The following is a 15,896-nucleotide window of genomic DNA, read 5'->3' as shown; positions in this document are numbered from 1 at the left end:
AGAATGCAAATATTACTACTGACACAAAGAGATGAAGGGGACACTCATCACCTGGCACAGAAGTGGGTCAACATGAGCCAGGTGCCCCCTGTGCCACTTGTGGAGGGTATGAAGCCCCTGCAGACATGTGTTAGTGTCAGGCAGGGAGCAGGAGACTGGGAGGTGCACAGGGCGGATCAGTGTGAGTGAGGTGCTATCAGGCTCACACCTCTCCCCTGTAACACACAGCCTATCTATGTATGAATCTACACCCAGCAGCAGTCATTGCTCTCCTGGAGAGGAGGCACAGCAGCCACAGTCACCAGAGATAACATCAGCCCTGCTCATCTGCTCCTCTCCTCATCTACAGAGAGTGCACTGAAGCCAGGCTCCCACACAAGTGGATGGAGGAAGAAACAAGAAAGTCAAGTTAAGGGGAAAGAGGACAAGCTTTGCTGCCCAAGGTACAGTAAGTGTGTGTGTTACCAGGTGCTGCAGCAGAGGGAGCCTTATACAATGGCATCAGGTAGTAGGCACATACATGGCAGGAGGGAAGAGGAGGGAGGATCTGCTGGACAAACTCAGCCAAGTACTTCTGTAAGAGGTCATCAGTACAGTCCTCCTCTGCAGCTCATGCCAGCTGTGAACCCTGTGCTGGCACATGTGAGGATGGCACCAGGGTAGCCAGGCTTACATGGAGTAACAGTGTGACAGCTGATGGGTGTGTGTTCTATTGTTGTACTTTGTTACCAGAGCTTATAACTGAGGCTTCTTTATCTGACACTGAGATGTCATCATAGGGTTGTGTGACACATGGGTCAGTGCCCAGCGCTCTCATGGAGCGGAGTCTATGTCTGGTGTTCAGGGCTGTCAGACTGGTTACATGGATCAGTTTATACATTGTATTTTTATATTATACATTGATTGTTTTATTTACTACAAACTAGAGAAAACTAGATAAAATAGATTCAATAAAAAGGAAACAACAATAATAAATAACAATAATAAATAACGGTAGGTTATGTTTCACATTTTTCAGTACTTTATCTCAGATGTCAATATTACATTATTACTGATGTAGCTCTGTACAGATGGATACCTGACCCAGGTGGTGTTCACAGCCTCATATGAAGCCAAATAAACTAGATATGTTTTGGGAAAATTTCTTATGGTTATTACGGGGTTAATGTAACAATGTGTTTTCGATATATATATATATTTTTAATAAACCTATTTGAAGCTTAGTATTAGTATGAGACCCCATAAGTTCTATTTCTAAGCATCGCCGAATCATTTTACAAATGTAGATGCAAGACAAGGAATATAATTCACAGTATGGTAAATAATTTATACACAAATGTAGGATTGAAAATAAGAATTAAAAAAGTGGTAATTTGTAGCAGTTGGTGCTTTATTGTATCATACATCAGTTAGGGTAAAATATATATACAGCATGAGCTATTGTGTTTAATTATGATGATGATCTCAGCAGGGGTATATCAATATCTCATGATAATAGGAAGACACAACAGTCGCTGTTATTAAACCCGCAGATGTGTGGATGTGCACATCAGTCCACAGTCACATTGGAGATAACGACTTTGCATTCTTTATATCGCGAAAGACATGTAATAACTGATCTCATCGTGGTTCGATAGTGTATAAATTGTCAGCCTATATCTAGATTTACTATAAAACGATAGAAGCCTAGTGGGTTAATTATTTTCCAAACATCAATTGAATCTTCAAGGAAACAAAAGAAAAAAAAAAGTTTTTCAAATGTCACCTGGGACCTGATGATTTATTTGCATTTTCTCGTTAACATTGGAATGAGGGACGGTTTACAGTCTATGTACATTTATAAGGCAGAAAGTTCATATTTTCAAGAGACTCATTTCTAAGTATCACAGGGGCTTCCTCAAAAGACTCACATCTGCAAATACACATAGTAGGAGCTAGCCATAGATATAAGACGTTTTATTAAAAAATCATAAGGCAATTATTAGCCACATTACTAAGACAGTCACAAATGCAATGAAAATTCACAATTTTACTATGTAATGTGCCCCATCATCAGCGACAAGTTGACCAACGCAGCAGATTGGCAAGTAAAGGACTGTCCAAATGAACAATGCATCAATATTTAATAACATGAATAATTAATACTATTTAAACATACATGTTCTGAACATTTCTAAGGATATTTCAGCATACCAGTCACTTTATTACTTTAGGTGTACTGGATACAAAATTGATACATATTGGTCCCTCTTATTAAATGCAGATAGTCACCTAGTGCCAGTTAATGCCATCAAAAGCCGAGCACTGTGGCTTCCTAATTGTTTCAGTAGTTAAACAACATAGACTTGAAGTGAATGGGACAAGTCTGCAATTCACTGCGACGCTTCTACTAAGGCATGCAGGACCAATGAAAACATTAAGGAGGCCGCGGTGCCCACCTGTGCGCTGCAGCTCCTCTATCCACCTGATAAGTTGGGGTCCCAAATGTCAGACCACCACTGATTTGATATTGATGACCTTAGCTACTCTAAGGATAGGCCATCATTATTGTGATCGCAGGGTTAGATTAATCATAAAATATATACATGCAACACAACTGAGGACACTTTGTTCGTTATTCTATAGAATTGGGTACACGTTATAGTTTCACGAATCAGTAATTTATAGCTCATCTTTTTCGTACAGTATTATACATAATGAATTTAGCAAATCATTCTGTTGAATGCTGAATGGAAAATGTGAGAAGTTTGTCGTAGTTCTTATTAAAGTATGGCTAATGTTCCAATTATTGTTATGTGCGAGATGTTTAAGGCGACATGTCATTAAAGGCTTCCATTGCGCAGTGTAGTTTATACAGCATTACAGCCTTGGCTGCGATCTGTGTATATAATTTATTCAACACAAGCTAAATTTATCTGGTGTATGTATGAAGAGAAATGTAACAGTAAATTGTATGCCTACATTTTACAGTTTAGGAACATCAGAACCTTAACTTTTTAAAGGTGATATATATATATAGTGAAACGGATCTTCTATAGCAAACGGTCATCTTAGGGAAAAGGGCCAAAATATATAGTATATAAAGCGATCAGGGATGGTCTTGTCAAAGAATTAGTCCTTTGGAAATGGATAGATAGAGTGAGATATCAGATAGATAGCTAGATAGATAGATAGATAGATAGATAGATAGATAGATAGATAGATATAATGTAGATAGATACTGTAGATAGATAGATACTGTAGATAGATAATAGATATTTTAGAAAGACAGATAGATAGATAGATAGATAGATAGAGATACGGTAGATAGATACTGTAGATAGATAGATAGATAGAGATACAGTAGATAGATAGATACTGTAGATAGATAGATAGATAGAGATACGGTAGATAGATAGATACTGTAGATAGATAGATAGATAGAGATACGGTAGATAGATAGATACTGTAGATAGATAGATAGATGAATACTGTATATAGATAGATACTGTAGATAGATAGATACTGTAGATAGATAGATAGATAGATAGATAGATAGATAGATAGATAGAGATACGGTAGATAGATAGATACTGTAGATAGATAGATAGATAGAGATACGGTAGATAGATAGATACTGTAGATAGATAGATAGATAGAGATACGGTAGATAGATAGATACTGTAGATAGATAGATGAATACTGTATATAGATAGATACTGTAGATAGATAGATAGATACTGTAGATAGATAGATAGATAGAGATACTGTAGATAGATAAAGATACTGTAGATAGAAAGATAGATAGATACTGTAGATAGATAGATAGATAGATGTAAAAAGAACTGACCAGCACATCCTAAATGTGAACAGGTGCAAGCTGCAGAAACTGCATAAGATATATAAAAAGAAAGCGCAGCAGCACTCCATTATGGCCAAGATACATAAAGACAATAAAATCATTTGATTTACACTGTGTTATTACTCAATGAGCTTTACTTACAAAAAATGGAGGTTCTTAGCGCATAAATTGGCCAATTCATGTGTGCCCATCAACCGCTGCAAGGTGACCTCCCATCTGATGGGTACTACTCTGCCTACATGCCTCTCTTTGGCTACAAGCCCATAACTCTGGACAGAACATGTCACTTCTGGGCTAAAACACCTACAATTTAAATGGGCTGGTAGAATAGAATATACATCACCTGCTGGTTAAATGTATATTCTATTCTACCAGCCCATTTAAATTGTAGGTGTTTCAGCCCAGAAGTGACATGTTCTGTCCAGAGTTGTAGGCTTGTAGACCAAGAGAGGCATTTGGCAGAGTAGTACCCATCAGACGGGAGGTCACCTTGCAGCGGTTGATGGGCACACATAAATTGGCCAATTTATGCGCTAAGAACCTCCATTTTTTGTAAAGTAAAGCTCATTGAGTAATAACACAGTTTAAATCAAATGATTTTATTGTCTTTATGTATCTTGGCCCTAATGGAGTGCTGCTGCGCTTTCTTTTTATAGATAGATAGATAGATAGATAGATAGATAGATAGATAGATAGACAGATAGAGAGATAGATACTGTAGATAGATAATAGATACTTTAGATAGATAGATAGATAGATACTGTAGATAGATAGATAGATAGATAGATAGATAGATAGATAGATAGATAGATGAATATGTATATAGATAGATACTGTAGCTACTGTAGATAGATAGATACTTTAGATAGACAGATAGATGATAGATAATATAAGAAACAAAAAATAGATGGAACAATAGAAAGAAATAGAGATAGGTGTACAGACTGATAGATAAATAGGTAGACTACAGAAAAATAAATGTTAAAACAAAAGGATTGCAAACTGAGCGCTGTTCTAGCTACAAAAAAAAAGTTGGGTGTGAAAATTCTGTTATTTCTTACAGGAATACATTCTTCCCCAGTCCCACAAGTTGAAATATGTATTGAACAGTATTTCTTTGTATGAAGAACTCTATTATTATAAGTGCATGGGCAGTCAGATGGAATGTAGTCATTCGTGTGCTTTATAATAACATTGTTTTACATTGTATTTCCTTTCAGCATTGTATAACTAAACTAAATTCATGTCTGTGTAAATATGTAAGTGACGCCACTTTGACGGTTTTAAATGTCGTTATGTAAAAAAAATCTTTGCAAAAATGTAAAATTGTGGAACAGCTTAATAGTGTTTTGTCGTAATTCTTGGTGAGCTGCAGATATTTTCAGTGAAATTGACTTTGTTATTGTTTTTATTTGTAGTCTTATAGAAAGGGTAGATAGATAGATATGGATAGGTATAGATAGATAGATGAATAGATAGATATGGATAGATAGATAGGTAGATGAATAGATAGATAGATAGATACAATAGATAGATTAGATAGATAGATCTATCTATAGATCGATAGATAGATAGATAGATAGATAGATAGATAGATAGATAGATAGATAGATACAAAACCCTCTTGATACAAAAAAATCACATTACAGGAAGTTTCAGAGACAATGTCTTCCACAAGGTGTAGAAAAGCCAGCGGCCTGGATGGAATCCCACCGGAAATGCTGAAATACAGCCCACCAGAAATAAAGGCTGCAAAAGCTAAACTGTTCAACATCGTGCTGAGTGCTAGCTACTTCCCTCACACCTGGAACCAAGGCCTCATCTCACCCATTCACAAGAGTGGGGACAGGTATGACCCTGCCAACTACAGAGGCATATGTGTCAGCAGCAACCTGGGAAAACTGTTCAACAGTATCCTAAACAAGAGGATCCTCCGTTTTCTCACCGAACACAACGTCCTCAGCAAAAGCCAAGCAGGGTTCATGCCAAACCACAGCACCACCGACCACATCTACACCCTGCACAGCCTGATTCAGAGTCATGTCCACAATACAAAGCACGGGAAGATATACGCTTGTTTTGTAGACTTTAAAAAAGCCTTTGACTCAATATGGCACCCGAACCTGTTTCTGAAACTGCTGGAGAGCGGAATAAATGGAAAGACCTATGATTTCATCAAAAGCTCCTACACTGAAAACCGCTGCAGCGTGAAGGTGAACGGGAAAGGAACGGCTGATCTCCAGCAGTACCGAGGAGTCAGACAAGCCTGCAGCCTAAGTCCAACACTCTTCAATATCTACATCAATGAGCTGGCCACTGCCCTAGAATCCTCTGCGGCACCAGGTCTCACACTCCATGATGCCCAGGTTAAATTCCTGCTGTATGCTGATGACCTACTGCTGCTATCACCAACCGAGAAGGGTCTCCAAGACCATCTGAAAACCTTGGAGAAATTCAGCTCCACATGGGCATTACCCATCAACCCAAACAAAACCAACATCATGGTGTTCCAGAAGAGAAAAACAAGATTGGACCAGCACCCTTCATTTGTGCTAAACAACTGCGCTCTTACAAAAACGGACAAGTACACCTACTTGGGCCTGGAAATTCATCGGTCAGGGGGCTTCAAACACGCCATAGAGTCCCTGAAGGACAAGGCCTGCAAAACCTTCTATGCCATCCATAGGAAACTCTACCATCTGAAGAGCGCGCGGTGGAGATAGCAGCGCAGTTTGTGAATGCATGCCATAGGCTGCGAGCAAGAGGACTGTAATATGCCATGGACTTCCTCATCCCTCACCCTGAATATGCCCCATCCATCACCCCCACAGCCCCCATCCACTATCCCCACAGCCCCCATCCATCACCCCCACAGCCCCCATCCATCACCCCCATAGTCCCCATCCCTATCTCCTACTGTACACCTGCTTTGGCAAAAATAATGTTTATTTGGTTCTGCCAATAAAGCTTCTTTGTATTGTATTGTATTGTATTGTATTGATAGATAGATACAATTGATAGATAGCTACAATAGATAGATAGATAGATAGATACAATTGATAGATAGATACAATAGATAGATATGGATAGATAGATACATACATATTTCGAATTATTGACCTAATGTAAGCTGTTCCCATTTGCAATAACTAATAAGTAGAGAATGCTGTGCCGCACTGTAGTTACATTCTTTCATCTTTTAGCTGCCATAGCTGAAAATCTTCAAACTACCAAGGTTAAATGCATGATAATTGTCTATATTTGCACACAATGTACTTATTTGGACAATCCTGTATGATTAAATGGAAGCTATCAGAAAATGACCTATTCTTTTCATCAGGCATTTGTATTACATGTATTTCTTAAAATATTTTAGCAGTGTGACCACTGAGACTACTGTAGATTCATACTTCCCTTCCTTTCAGAAAGAGTTTTCAGCAGACTCCTTATCAACAGACTCAGTTCTACAGTGACAGATAACCCTCTAAACACAGCTGATAACACAGGATCCACCAATCACAATAGGTGATGTCACAGCGGACCCTGCTCCTCCTCTGTTCACAATGACTTTTACACACATTCATTAGATGTTTCAGTTCAAAACATAGTGTCTGGTCACTGTGGCTGATGCATGTGTGTTTTTTTCTGAAACAACAGGAAGTTTGAATCAAAAAAAGCCTAAGTAGCCAGTGTGAAAATTGCAAGATTTCTTTTGTTTCAATTTTTTATATTTAATATAGATTGTGATAAAAAAAAATACCAAAACTCTTTAAAAAATACAAAGACTTGATTTAAACAAAAGATCATTTTCTGATGATAAAGAGAACTTGTCAGGACCCCATGCCCTCCAACCCAGCGGCATTTGTATATGTATTACTAAATTCCATGCCTAATCAGCCCTGTGGCTGATTTGCAGGAGCATCATTGCCAGCTCTCTACAAATCTCGCCCATGTGCGCAGCTCTATTCGGCAGCGTCATTGCGCCACTGAAGCCGGGTGTGTGCTTCCCGGCTTCAGATGCGCACGACCGAAAGAGCAGAAGATGTATGTGAGCCATCTTCTGCACTTCCTATCATGGACAGTGTACACCTGGCTTCAGAGGCGCAATGACGTGCCTGAAGAAAGCCGCGCGCATGCGTGACATATGCAAGGGGCAGGCAATGATGCCAGCTCTTGCAGATCATGTTATCACACCCACAGGGACATGACAGCATGCCAAGAGGGACGACCATTCTGGGGAAACAAACACCCCATCGACTAGTCAAATGCTAATTAACATAAGAAAAACAGAGCTTATAAATACTTTTTTAAAACATGGATTTAAGTGACTAACATTATAAAGGGCTTGTTAGGCAGGGAATTTAGTAATACATATAGGAATGCTGCTGGGTTGGAGGTCATATGGGACCTGACAGGTTCCCTTTAACTTCCCTTTAAATAATTAGTATAATTTTATAATTGCATATGCGCAGGACTCAAGTTTGGTAGATCTCTGTTGATGCAAAATATGTATGGGAGACCTTAAATTCTTAGTAAAAAAAGAAATAGCGAGTTCAATTGTCGTGTCATGAATAGGGATGAGTGGACCGAGGAAGCTCGGGTTCTGGTACCCGACCCAAACTTTATTCCAAAGTTTGGTTCGGGTAGTTGAACTGTAACCGAACTTGTACCAGAACCCGAACCTCATTGAATAGAATGGGGACCCAAGCTTTTCAGCTGGAAAATTCTCTCTCTCCTTTCCCCGCAACTCCGAACATTGCAACTAACTTCCGGGAGAAGTCAGCATTTAGCACCGGACACTGACCCGGTACGAACCCCAAACTTTTAAGTTCGGGACCGCTCATCTCTTGTCATGATACTTCACAAAAAAAAGTGTGCCTTAGACTCTTCAAATTCAGCATTAGAAGTAGTGCACCAAATATAGTGCCCATATAACTGTTCCATACAGTACCCAAGTAATAGTACCCAAATAATTACAACAATCATCAATTTGATATATCGTATTTTTCGGACTATAAGACGCACTGGACCATAAGATGCACCTAGGTTTTAGAGGAGGAAAATAGAAAAAAAAATGTAAGCAAAAAATGTGTTCACGATGCACTTTTAAGGGGGAGGGGGTCTTCTGCTGACACTGGTATAGGGGTAATGTCCACCAATTCTGACAATATCCCCCATCCTGGTATATATGCCCCCCCTTCCTTTTATACGTGGCCACCATCCCCATCCTGGTATGGCATCCCTCCATCCTGGTATGCATGGAACCCCTCCATCCTGGTATGCATGGCACCCCTCATCCTTATCCTGGTATGCATGGCACCCCTCATCACTATCCTGGTATGCATGGCACCCCTCATCCCTGTCCTGGTATGCATGGCACCCCCCATCCCTATCCTGGTATGCATGGCACCCCTAATCCCTATCCTGATATGCATGACACCCCTAATCCCTATCCTGGTATGCATGGCACCCCTCATCCCTATCCTGGTATGCATGGCACCCCTCATCCCTATCCTGGTATGCATGGCACCCCTCATCCCTATCCTGGTATGCATGGCACCTCTCATCCCTATCCTGGTATACATGGCACAGCAATCCCCATCCTGGTATGCATGGCACCCCTCATCCCTATCCTGATATGCATGGCACCCCTCATCCCTCTCCTGGTATGCATGGCACCCCTCATGCCTGTCCTGGTATGCATGGCACCCCTCATCCCTGTCCTGGTATGCATGGCACCCCTCATCCCTGTCCTGATATGCATGGCACCCCTCATCCCTGTCCTGGTATGCATGGCACCCCTCATCCCTGTCCTGGTATGCATGGCACCCCTCATCCTTATCCTGGTATGCATGGCACACTTAATCCCTATCCTGGTATGCATGGCACCGCTAATCCCTATTCTGGTATGCAAGACATCCCACATCCTTATACTGGTATACATGGCCCCCTCATCCTTAACCTAGTATGTATGATCCCCCTCATCCTTATCCTGGTATGCATGGCACCGCTCATCCTTATCCTGGTGTGCATGGCCCCCTCATCCGTATACTGGTATGTATGATCCCCCTCATCCTTATCCTGATATGTATGGCCCCTCATCCTTATCCTGGTATGTATGGCCCCTCATCCTTATCCTGGTATGTATGGCCCCCTCATTTTTATCCTGTTATGTATGCCCCCCTCAGCCTTATCCTGGTATGTATGGCCCCCTCATCTTTATCCTGTTATGTATGCCCCCTCATCCTTATCCTGGTATGCATGGTCCCACTAATCCCCATCATGCTGCACATAAAAAAATAAACACTCCTACTCACCTTTCTTCTCTCCTCCAGTGCTGCGTCCTGTCTGACCACACTGATCTCACCATGTGAGGCGCGCATGGCGTCACTACCATGCGCGGCTCACAAGGAGAGATCTGCTGCCGGAAGTCACTGCTCCCCACACCGGAACTGTGTGCAGCAGTGACTTCATGCTCCTTCATAGCCAGCACACAGCGTACCCGCAGCGCAGCTCCTGCTGCAGCCGGGCAATCGTGTGTGCCTGCTATTAAAGGGCATGAATATTCACCACCCATGGGCGTGGGGAGGGGGTGAATATTCATGACCTTTAACAGTGGGCACAGGCGATTCCGGTATGCAGCAGGAGCTACACAGTGTGCCGCTATTAAGGAGCATGAATATTCAGTGCTCCCTACGCCCCATGGGCATGGGGAGCAGTGAATATTCATTTTCTTTAGCAGCAGGCACAGTATAGGGTTCATCAGGCGGCTGCTGCCTCCTGTGCCCCGCTCCTCCACCGCTACTGCTCCCCCCCCACACAGCATATATATATACTCCCTCTCCCTCCAACATTCGGACTATAAGACGCACCCCCCATTTTCCTCCAAAATTTTGGAGGAAAAAAGTGCGTCTTATAGTCCGAAAAATACGGTAAATATGAGACAACCTGTCAGGGATGAGGTTTACAGTACAGTGTTAAAAACTAGCAATACATTTACTCAGCGTCTTACCATTGTAAGTACATTAAAAAAGTTCAGAGTAAGGGAAGGCTGAAGCCATTGAAGGAAATCTTTCATTTGAAAATGACCTATTGCTTAAATAAGTATTTTATATTGAACCTATTTATTAAGAATTTTTGTTGTGGTTTTTCTCTTTTTGTTCATGTTACTATCCATTTTATTTTTAAATCATGAAATATCACCTCCTTCCCATCTTTTAACAGTGACCTCTGCACAGGTCACAGAGTATTCCTAGAACTTTCTACCTAAAAAGTCAATGAGTCATTGTCAGTCTTTTGTTTTCTAAGTGGTGGCTCTAAAGCCCATCTCTAAAAGCTGTTCAGGTAAGACAATAGAGTAAAATTGTATCATTAGAAAAAAAAAGTTTTATTAAAAAAATGTTTATCACCATCTGGTTTTAATTAGTAAAATATATAGAAGATACAGTGGGTATGGAAAGTATTCAGACCCCTTTAAATTTTTCACTCTTTGTTTCATTGCAGCCATTTGGTAAATTCTAAAAAGTTCATTTCTTTTTCTCATTAAAGTACACTCTGCAGCCCATCTTGACAAAAATGTAGAAATGTTTGCCAATTTATTAAAAAAGAAAAACTGAAATATCACATGGTCATAAGTATTCAGACCCTTTGCTCAGACACTCATATTTAAGTCACATGCTGTCCATTTCCTTGTGATCCTCCTTGAGATGGTTCTATTCCTTCATTGGAGTCCAGCTGTGTTTAATTAAACTGATAGGACTTGATTTGGAAAGGCACACATCTGTCTATATAAGACCTCACAGTTTACAGTGCATGTCAGACCAAATGAGAATCATGAGCTCAAAAAAAGAAAAGTGCCCAGGAGCTCAGAGACAGAATTGTGCCAAGGCATAGATCTGGCCAAGGTTAGAAAATAATTTCTGCATTACTCAAGGTTCCTAAGAGCACAGTTGCCTCCATAATCCTTAAATGAAAGAAGTTTGGGACCACCGGAAGTCTTCCTAGATCCGGCCATCCAGCCAAACTGAGCAATCGTGGTAGAAGAGCCATGGTGAGGGAGGTAAAGAAGAACCCCAAGATCAATGTGGCTGAGCTCCAGAGATGCAGTAGGGAGATAGGAGAAAGTTCCACAAAGTCAACTATCACGGCAGCCCTCTACCAGTCGGGCCTTTATGGCAGAGTGGCCTGACGGAAGCCTCTCCTCAGTGCAAGACATATGAAAGCCTGCATAGAGTTTACTCAAAAACACATGAAGGACTCCCAGACTTTGAGAAATAAGATTCTCTGGTCTGATGAGACGAAGATAGAACTTTTTGTTCATAATTCTAAGTGGTATGTGTGGAGAAAACCAGGCACTGCTCCTCACCTGCCCAATACAATCCCAACAGTGAAACATGGTGGTGGCAGCATCATGCTATGGGGGTGTTTTTCAGCTGCAGAGACAGGACTGATTCTGTCGACAGGGTAGGGGTACTCGGATACCGGGATGGATGGGCTACTTCGGAGGGGATCACGGTTGGTCGGTTCCCGGTTCCGAGCCCTGGATCCTCAGTGAAGTGATGGGGGTTAGGATGATGAGAGTACTGTGTCGTGACACCTCCTGTGGTAACTGGTAAAATCGGTTACCAGCGCTGTGAATGTTCGCTGAGGTGATCGGCATATGGCTTGTCCGAACGCTATAGGCAATAATCACAAAGTAGGCACACACACACACAAAGTCTTTGTTTCAGTACCTTTTTTTTTACTGATGTCAGGTAACAAGTACAGTTCAGGAGGGTAACCAGGTTTTCGGTGCTGGTACAGTTATTCACCTTGGGGATTTGTGAGGCCTCCTCTAACACTGTGTGCGTTGTTTGGGGTCAGTCCTGCCTTAAGCTGAACCTGCCACCTTGACTTTCTTTTGGGTCCTTCTCCACAGCTGACAATGAAGACCTTTCCTTGGGGCTACCAATTCTCTTTTTGAGCCCCTGGTCCTATACTTGGTCAAGTTTGGCAACTTCCTTCTTCAGGGGGAATAGATCCTCCTGATCTGTCCAGGTTTTCTATGCTATTCCTAAATTAATAGCAATCTCGGACTCCGGTGTCTGGGTGAGCTAAAGGGATAATTGTTTTATCTCTTTCTTTCTCCTTCTAGCCTCCGTCCCCTCTCTCTAGGGCGCTTCACAACACGGACCTGTTTCCTAGTTCAGGGCTTAACTGGTCCCCGGCCAACAGCTCTCTTTTTCATCCTTCCTTCACCTCCGTTTTCCAGAAAAACTGCCGCTTTGCTGTCTCCCTGGAAACTGACTCCTCCCCTCAGACCTGGGGTGGAAGGTGTTGTGTGTGCCCAAGCGTACATCTCCCCCTGCACCTATGGATCCTGTGGTAATCCCCCGCAGGGGTGCCACAGGACGACTGGTTGCAATTGAAGGAAACATAAATGCGGCCAAGTACAGAGATATCCTGGATGAAAACCTCTTCCAGAGTGCTCTGGACCTCAGACTTGGTTGAAGGTTCGCCTTCCAACAAAACAATGAACCTAAGCACACAGCTAAAATAACAAAGGAGTGGCTTCAGAACAACTCTGTGACCATTCTTAACTGGCCCAGCCAGAGCCCTGACCCAAACCCAATTGAGCATCTCTGGAGAGACCTGAAAATGGTTGTCCACCAACGTTCACCATCCAACCTGACGGAACTGGAGAGGATCTGCAAGGAAGAATGGCAGGGGATCCCCAAATCCAGGTGTGAAAAACTTGTTGCATCATTCCCAAGAAGACTCATGGCTGTACTAGCTCAAAAGGGTGCTTCTACTCAATACTGAGCAAAGGGTCTGAATACTTATGACCATGTGATATTTCAGTTTTTCTTTTTTAATAAATTTGTAAAAAATTCTACATTTCTGTTTTTTTCAGTCAAGATGGGGTGCAGAGTGTACTTTAATGAGAAAAAAAATGAATTTTTAGAATTCACCAAATGGCTGCAATGAAAGAAAGAGTGAAAAATTTAAAGGGGTCTGAATACTTTCCGTAGCCACTGTACATTCCCTTTAAATATACAAAGCAGCCAAGGCTATGAAGTGCATAATATAAGTCATAGAAAATGGAAAATCTATTTGTTGTTGTTTTTTTTTTTTATTTAGGGGTTAATGCAACAAGTACTTGTAATGGTTGTAGCTTGTAATGAAACTTTATCAAAAGTTTTTCCTTGAAAGTTGATCAAAATTGATCGTCATAGATGATACAAAAAATGCTACTTGAGTGCATTGTGCTATATATACATATCTGACCCATTGTTCTGCCTATGCAGAAATGTAATGGATAAAAGTATACTTTGAGTCCATAAGTTACTAGTGAAAATCCTCTTTAATGAATGGGTTTTATTATTTTCTTTGCTCTCCAGATGCATATCTCTTCAGATACATTTGTGTGGAGCAAAAATCACAATTGAATTCCCATCTAAACCCACAGATCAGTTGTTTCTATGGATTTCATTGTGTTTCCCTATTCAAACTAGAGGACTGGACATCAATGGCTTCTGTATATACATCTGCATAAAGCAAGGAGTAGAATTACTGTATCTACTGTATATAGTGGTGATCAATTGACAAAAAAAAGATATAAAAAATCACTTAAAACTTTCACAAGTAGGTGCCCATACCCAAGAGATAGTTGTGGGCTGAACACTTATTCAGATGATGGCTATTTCTCCTGTCATCCCCATAAACATGAATGCACGGCTTGGCAAGTGTTTTCAATAGGGAGATGGAGAAATAACCTCTCACAGTGGCTTATCAAGTGCAAGTACCAGAAAAATAGGTAATCAAATTGAAATTGCCTGACTGTTCTCTCTCCCAATCTTACCTATCATGAGTCAAAAAGACCTATATTTATGACATGAGTGGCAGATCTTGCCAAAATTGGCGGGTTCGGATGACGTTGATGCGTATGGGGTCCTTAAGAAACCCAGGCAGAATCTCAAGGCACTGCCAGGTAGCTGACCCTGCTATAGAGCATTTATCATTTTATAAATAAGGGGGGATTAATTATTATAGGCAGGTAAATAATAACAATATTTTGTATTTTTTTTTAAATTGACCCAAAGTAGCTGACATCGCCTCCTTTTGGCTTAAAGGGGTTGTTCGGTCAAAATCGATAAGTCTGCAGTCAGTCTGTGTGACTGCAGGCTTATGAATCCCAAAAGCGCACATTCGCTGATTTCTGAGCTGAGACTGGAGGGAATGCATGTAGTATACATTCTCCCTGCAAGAGCCGGTCTAGTCGGCTGCTCCCACTTGACAGTTGCGTCACTAGTCGGGGTGCCACCTTGCTCAATACAAGTGTATGGAGCGAGGTTGCGCCCACTAGACAGGCTCTGGCCGGGAGTATGTATAACGCATACATACCCTCCGGTCCCGGGTCAGAATCGGAAAATCCTCACAGCGCAAAGTGCGTGCGCTGGGGGATTCATAAGTCTGCAGTCACATAGAGTGATTGCAGACTTATAGATTCGGACCGGTCAAACCCTTTAATGTTTTGGGGGTTACTGTCCTTCCTGTTGTCACTTCCTATGCTGTGTTAACCTAGTCTGGCTCTGTTTGGGTTATTAGACAAAGAACAATGGCAGCATCATACCAGAGTATTTCTCAGTGAAATGTCATTTTTAGCCAAAAGACACTCGCTTTCCACTGGCTTGCTGAGAAATCTCCCACAATTAATTGGTGGAAAATGTTGACTGACAGCTACCTCTGTATGCAGTTATACACAGAAATCTGTCAGTCACTGATAGGACCGCCCACTGGACTGAATTTCTCAGAAAAAGTAGAGGATTAAATGAATGAATTTTTTCTCACAAAACTATATATCAATCTACTTAGCTCCCCCTGCTCTATAACATGGTGCTTACAGGTTGAACAGCATTTTTATGGTGACAGGTTCTCTTTAAGTCTATAAAAATGCTTACTGAGGGTCTGCCATGTCAAGTTGATTTGGCTTCCAAATTTCACAGTTGTTTGCCTTTTCGCATCTGTCAGGCTGGGCTCTGTGACATATGTAGGTGTTTTCATTGGTGAGTAAACT

The 15,896-nt window shown here is 41.3% G+C and overlaps 1 protein-coding gene across 1 annotated transcript in view; it reads left to right on the top strand.

Annotated features, from left to right (window-relative positions):
• The first annotated feature begins 233 nt into the window (after positions 1-233).
• Positions 234-15,896, top strand: part of SATB1 (SATB homeobox 1) — a 185,701-nt gene continuing 170,038 nt past the window's right edge. Inside the window, exon 1 of the mRNA XM_073677955.1 lies at positions 234-443. The gene's annotated coding sequence lies outside the window, so the exon portion shown is untranslated. The remainder of the gene's footprint in view (positions 444-15,896) is intronic.

Source organism: Phyllobates terribilis, unplaced genomic scaffold (assembly GCF_046119375.1).
Source record: "Phyllobates terribilis strain yellow unplaced genomic scaffold, ASM4611937v1 Scaffold_4__5_contigs__length_816908805, whole genome shotgun sequence".
NCBI lineage: Eukaryota > Metazoa > Chordata > Amphibia > Anura > Dendrobatidae > Phyllobates > Phyllobates terribilis.
This window is presented reverse-complemented; position numbering and strand designations above follow the sequence as displayed.